Raw genomic sequence first — 7,277 nt, 5'->3', positions numbered from 1 at the left:
TTCCGGTTTAAGTGCACTACATTAGGAATGAAATAATGACGGTCTACACCCTATGTACTGCACTATTTAACTCATGAGGAGAGATTTGTTATCCTATTTTAGCGGCACTACTTAAGTATAACATTACTTTATCCTAAAATCCATTGTTTGATCCCTGCTTATAGCAACTAAAATAAACAACAGTGAGTAAGTAATTTAGCAGCTAAAATAACTTTATATTTCTGTAATATTTTTAATGTATAAACTGCTCAACTGAGGTAAGGTTGGGTTTATATTGGACATTCACTGCACATTCGAGCTTCTCTCTTCTATTTCTCAAGAAATAAACACAAAAAGGACAAAATGTGTGTGTGTGTAGCTGGCGAGGTCACTTTGTAAATACTACGCGCATGCGCACGTAAGCATTCACGTCAACATGTCCGCCATATTGATGAGGGAAAGACCGCGCTGTAAACAAATGCAAGTAAACGGAGTAGCTGTGTTTTTTCTGGATAATAATTTACATGATTTACCGGAGATGATAAAGGCATCGTTTTCAAAAACTTGCCCTTTGAAACCCGTTTTCCAAAGTTTGCGTTTTCAGGCCCCGAAACGCCGTCGTCATGGAAACGAACAGCCAAACCGCATCAGAAGTTTTCGGTTTTTATTTGAAAACGTTGTGGTGTAAACGGCCCCTTAACAACTACAGCAAAATGCTGCTTTTATTGCTGAAGTCTTTCTGTAAACAAATAGAAATGAAATAGAATTTTTATGATTCACACTATATCACACTCCATTCTTCTTCTCAAACACAACTCTATTTTTGAAAATAATCAAGATTTTTTTTGTTTAAAAAAAATCAATTTCGTGATGCAGCTTATTATTAGAGCTGCAACTAACGATTATTTTCACAATCAATTAATTGGTCGATTATTTTTTCGGTTAATCTGATGGGGGCGGGGCAAACTTTCAGTGCCTTTTTTTGTTTATTTAAAATAAAATCCACAAACTGAGTGTTACAAATATATATATTCAGACTAAAACTTTACACAACTGTTAGTCCAAAACAGAAAAGAACCCAATACACACACACACACACACACACACACATATATATATATATATATAATTTAGGACTGTAGTTTAATTCGGTGCTTTTTGTGAATCCATAAAAAATAATGCATAAGTACTTATATATAATATAAATGTAAACTAACTAAATAAGATAAAGTAAATATATATAAACATTTATAAATAGAGTTAGATAGATAGCATTATTTTTTATGGATGTACAAAAAGCACAGAATTAAAGTCCAGTCCTAAATGAATAATAAAAACTCACTTTCACTGCACCTTGTGGTTTCTGTATCTCGGTGTCTTTAGACATGATTTTACTTTTGATCATAATGTTTGAATGAGACATTACAGATCTTACTCGCGCTACACTCTGTATCAGCGTGTCTACACCGCGCGTGATCCGCAACGTGTCCTCGTTACTAACACGTCACTTCTGACAGAATTTACACTGCAAGCGCGCAGATACAGCATATAATGACAAACTTAAATTAAACTAAACCTTTTGAGTAGCTTGCGACCGCATTACTGTCATGCTTCCGTGCTCCACAAACTCCGCTTTATAAAGTTTATAAACCTTCTCGGAGGTGTTTAATCCCTGACTTAGAGGACACACACTTTCTTCCTCAGTCACGTGATGATTTCTCCTCCGTCTGCTGAGGACTGAGGTCATGTTGGGAATAAAAGATAACGCTGACAGGTAAACTGAAGAAAGTCAGTGTCGGTGACTCTGAGGCTAAAGCTAGTGGTGTCGCATTACATGCGTGTGACGATTTGCTGACATTGCTCCTCTTCCGACTACCTGCTCAAGTAACGAGAGGTTAGGCTATGTCACGTTGTCATAAAGTGGTGTCAGTGCGGTTGTATCGGGGTAGCTTTACAAGCACGAGTACATGAACACAGTATCAGGCTGACACCTGAGTACTGGTATCGGCATAGGTGCATCCCTAACACACACACACAGTTAAATTGGAGCAGTGAACCATAAGATCTTTGATGACGTCATGTACAGGTCAGAGGTCTAGAACTCTCTTTCTTTCTCTCCCTTGATAATCGTTGTTTTAATGTAATAATATATACATTACATTTATCTCTGTAATCTTCTTCCCTATTTGTGGATATTCTCAAGTGAAATAGTCGAGGCCTCCTACAGAACATATTAAGCTACACAGGAGCAGTGATGAGAATAAACATGACTTTTGGTGCTGATGATTAAATATGGCAGTTTTATTATGAACCCACTACATTAGAGAAGGAAATACTGGATGTGAAGTGCAGTAGTGCTAGTGTGTGTGAATAGACTATCAGTTTAGATACTGACCCTGAACACTACTAACATGCAGTGCTTTCTTGGGGTGGTGATGAAGTTGGAGTTGAACCGGTAAGAAAGATATTAGAGAGAGGCTTCTTTACACTCCTGAGGATGTTCAATTAGAACCTGCACCAAACTCACCTGATTCAAGTCATCAGCTAATTAAGCGGCCTGCACGAGCTGAGGTGGGTGCTTTAGAGCAGATAAAACACCAAATGTGTTAGATAAGAGTTCAGAGCCTGTGTTCTAGACACATGATTTAGAGTAGAGACTTGGGTCCTGAGCTTTGGAGTTATTCTGATTATAGGTTTCAGTGAGGAAGTGACTGAAGTTAAGGAGAGGAAGTGAGAATAAAGTTATAGTCTTGCTGAATAAACAGAGAATAAGGCTATATTAGTGTTATGGGGAAAACATAAGCTCGTAGCAGTGCTGATGAAATACATGTACATGTCAAAAACTGCTAGAAAAAAACTCAGAACATTTGCTTAGCCTAATACATTTTTCCATCCGCACGTAATTATTATTTTAGCAGCTGCTTTTGCAATAGAAAAACTTAAAGTCGAGGATCCCTGTAAGTATCTATGGAGAGAGAGGAGCAGTGCACCATTGACATCATGTACAGATGTTAGCATGAAGGTGTGACTGAGAGTTTTTAGAAATTATTTCCTAATCTTATGCTAATATGAATACTACAATAATAATAAGAATCATAAGAAAGAATAAAGGGTGATAAAATAAATGGACTCTGTGTAAAACTTTGAACTGGAGGAGTCCAAGACGAGCACAGGAAGTGGTAGACTGTATCCTCCCTATAGCACGTTCCCAGCACTCTTCACTTATCTGTACTCCTAACTCCGTCTCCCACACATTCTTAATTTTGGTACTCGCCTCACTACCTAACGCCAGAATAAAATCATAAATATTAGAAATCATTCCTCTCTGATGTGGATTGTTTGAAAACAAGCTTTCCCAAGCCTGAAATAAGAAAAGAAACTTCGGTAATCTATTCATTTTAATAACATTGACCCTGCCAATTAGAGAAAGGGGGCGGTTACCCCAACTCTGAATGTTGGATTTAACCTTTAAGATAAGGGGAGTGAAATTAGCTGATACAAGATTAGATAAAGAACTTTTAGGGAATCAAACAGTTCAGTGAACTGACTCAGTGAATCAGTAAATCAGACGCATCAAGAAGTTTCACACGTTACTAATCTTTCCATCCAAGGACGACTTCTTATTTTTCTGAAGAAAGGTTTAGAGCGTTGAAATATTTACCGTTATTGCTGATGGAAATGCAGACTATCGATAAAATTTCCCACGTAGACACAATCTTTTTTCATTTCCTTTTTTTTTCGTTTCACTTGAGCGCATAAATTCTATGTGGATAATTCAAACATTGTGGGAAAATGTCATTCACGCAAATAAATAAAGAAATCAGGGAACCGCTGGTGGGCATGACAACATCTCAAACACGTGGGCCGTGACTTTCTGTAAAGTGTCTGCACGGTCTCTCGCAGACCCGTGGGTGTCACCGTGTAGGGGCAGTTACTTGGTGTCTTATCAGACGAGCACCTGCTCCATTCCGTCTAGCGCTGGGCGATTAAATCAATATAATATCTGTATCGTGATAGATGATTACACAGTACACTTTTCTGAGAGATCGTTGGTACGGCGATGTATTTTTTAAATGTTTTTGATTATTACAAATTATACGGTACTGAATAGATGCTGTTTATTTGATGTAATAAAAAAAACACTTACTCTTCTCTGTCTACATTAAAGAAAACTTTTTAAATTTTTATTTTACAGCTGTTTTTTGCAGACAGTTTGTTAGCTAAATTGTATATCGAGGTACGCATCGTGTATCATAGAAGTATCGCGATATGATATGTTTTTGTCATATCGCCCAGACCTTCTGATTTTTCATACAATTGCAATTATTTGTGGAATTAAAATAACAGCTGGCTGGCAAGTTTCATTTCATTGTCCCATAACACAAAGATTTGAGGGACACAAAAGGTAACCGATTTGCGATGCGCACAAAATCTCGTTTGGAAATGGCTAAAGGGCTGAACATGAATCATTTGAATGAATCACTAAATCAGTCAGTTCAGAGGATTGAATCAGTGAATCAGTGAATCATTTCTTGGACAGTTGTGTTTCTTTATATAAAAACAGAACTCTAGAAAAATGTTAAACTTTATCTTTAGCTCAATGACTTGGTGAAATGTGAAAGTCAGTTTGTCTAAAACATGCATATTGCACATTTGTCTCTTCTTTGGTTAATCTTGAAAATAAATGTCTTTTTTTTTAAATTTTTTTTTTATCTTCTTCAATAACAGCAATGAAGGTGTACGTCCGCGTGCGACCTTTGACCCAAGGCCGGCTGAGGACAGACGGAGACCAGGATTTATGTTTAACGGTGACCTCGGATCACACGCTGCGTCTGAACTCCAAATCCAAGCCGCGAAACTTCACCTACGATCATGTGGCGGACATGGACGCGACTCAGGTGAGAGGAGCGAAAGCGAAGAGTGAATCAAACAAAATACCTACAACAAATAGTTTAAATGAGTCAACTCACTGAAGTGAATCATATCGGCGAGTTCAGTAAGTTTGATTCACCAAAAGAGATTCAACGTTTATGGTCTTAAAGGTTTTATTAGTATTATTGTGGTTTATTTAAACCTTCAGCTTTATCATGTTTTTGTGTTTTTAGGGCTTTTTTAAAGAGTAAACTGTTTTAACTGCTGTGTGTGTGTTTATCTGTCCTGCAGGAATACATGTTCTCCTTAGTCGCTAAAAACATCGTGGAGTCGTGCATGCATGGTTACAGTGGCACGATATTCGCATAGTGAGTCTCCAGACTGTACAGAACAACATGCAGTTTCTTTACTCGCAATAATCAGTCAGCTTCAAAACTATATATATATCAAACAAAATCTGGTGTTAGAGTGATTGATCTTTTTCCTCCTTATTTTCCCGCTGATGCAGTGGACAGACAGGTTCAGGGAAGACCTTTCCCATGCTGGGTGAGTTTTATACACACACACACACACACACACACACACACACACACACACACACACACTGAGGATCCGTCAGCATGTTAGTGTACAGTGCTAATGAATCCCTGTGTGTGTGTTTTAGGGCCGAACGAGCTGACGGATTTCTCTGATCAGCTGCATGGTGTTATTCCTCATAGCATTGAGCATTTGTAATCCCTCATGAGCAGAGTGGGGGCGGAGGTGAGCTGTTACATTCAACCTCACATCAAACACGCTACCTGCACCACCCTCCTGTCTGTAGACACGACAGCAGACCCGCCCGCTCGTCAATAAGCCCACCCACTCGTCCACAGACCGCCCGCTCGTCAATAAGCCCACCCACTCGTCCACAGACCGCCCGCTCGTCAATAAGCCCACCCACTCGTCCACAGACCGCCGGCTCGTCAATAAGCCCACCCACTCGTCCACAGATCGCCCGCTCGTCAATAAGCCCACCCACTTGTCCACAGACCGCCCGCTCGTCAATAAGCCCACCAACTCGTCCACAGACCGCCCGCTCGTCAATAAGCCCGCCCGCTCGTCCACAGACCGCCCGCTCGTCAATAAGCCCACCCGCTCGTCAATAAGCCCACCCACTCGTCCACAGACCGCCCGCTCGTCCACAGACCGCCCGCTCGTCAATAAGCCCACCAACTCGTCCACAGACCACCCGCTCGTCAATAAGCCCACCCACTCATCCACAGACCCACCCGCTCGTCAATAAGCCCACCCACTCGTCCACAGACCCACCTGCTCTTCAATAAGCCCACCCACTCGTCCACAGACCCACCCGCTCGTCAATAAGCCCACCAACTCATCCACAGACCACCCGCTCGTCAATAAGCTCACCCACTCGTCCACAGACCCACCCGCTTGTCAATAAGCCCACCAACTCGTCCACAGACCCGCCTGCTCGTCAGTAAGCCCACCAACTCGTCCACAGACCACCCGCTCGTCAATAAGCTCACCCACTCGTCCACAGACCCACCCGCTCGTCAATAAGCCCACCAACTCGTCCACAGACCCGCCTGCTCGTCAATAAGCCCACCCACTCATCCACAGACCCACCCGCTCGTCAATAAGCCCACCCACTCGTCCACAGACCACCCGCTTGTTAATAAGCCCACCCACTCGTCCACAGACCCACCTGCTCTTCAATAAGCCCGCCCACTTGTACATAGACCCACCCCAGTCATCACTGAGGTCACCTCTGTGTTTTAAATTCTGCACTGCTTACATTAAAAGTGCATTGTGGGTAATCTTCATTTTCTATGGTACATCATTTGACACTAATCTGTTGCAGTGCATTTTGGGATTTTATCAGCCGGATGTTCTGGTCATGTTACACAATATTGTAAGTGTGTGTGTGCGCGCACACGTGCAGGCTGCAGTAGCAAAGAGCTTCTGTGTGCTCCTTCATCGAGATCTACGAAGAGAAGCCCTTTGACCTCCTGGGCAGCGCCTCAGTGAGTCTGGTTTCTGAATTGAGAAAGCACTGTTTGTGGAAGGAGCGGTGGAGAAATACGTGGCTTCAGCCACAGATGCCTACCAGGTATACACACACACACACACACACACACACACACACACACACACACACACACACCACTAGTTATTGACAGTATGTCTTTAGTTGATTGATTTTGCTTCAGTCTGACTGTCTGTGAATCAGTTTTGAACATATTTTGAGCTAATTGGATTCACTGATTCATTACACAGAATCTGGATCAGTTGTTCAGAAGAATCGGCACAGTTAATCAGCACAGCAAAGAGTTCAGAACTGACCAAGTGAATCTCTATCAAATTACTGACTCAAGTTAAGTTTTAGAGCAGAGTTTTCCTACCCTGAACCTGTGAATCACACT

At 41.4% G+C, this 7,277-nt stretch overlaps 1 long non-coding RNA gene across 1 annotated transcript; it reads left to right on the top strand.

Moving 5' to 3' along the window:
* The first annotated feature begins 4,713 nt into the window (after positions 1-4,713).
* On the top strand, positions 4,714-5,915 carry LOC128629700 (uncharacterized). The gene is made up of 4 exons (XR_008394079.1): positions 4,714-4,877; positions 5,143-5,219; positions 5,360-5,397; positions 5,516-5,915. It is a non-coding gene; the product is annotated as an uncharacterized LOC128629700 (long non-coding RNA).
* Positions 5,916-7,277: the final 1,362 nt, after the last annotated feature.

Source organism: Ictalurus punctatus, unplaced genomic scaffold (genome assembly GCF_001660625.3).
Source record: "Ictalurus punctatus breed USDA103 unplaced genomic scaffold, Coco_2.0 Super-Scaffold_100, whole genome shotgun sequence".
In the NCBI taxonomy this organism is placed as follows: Eukaryota; Metazoa; Chordata; class Actinopteri; order Siluriformes; family Ictaluridae; genus Ictalurus; species Ictalurus punctatus.
Note: the sequence above shows the minus strand (reverse complement) of the source record. Positions and strands in the feature narration are given on the sequence as shown.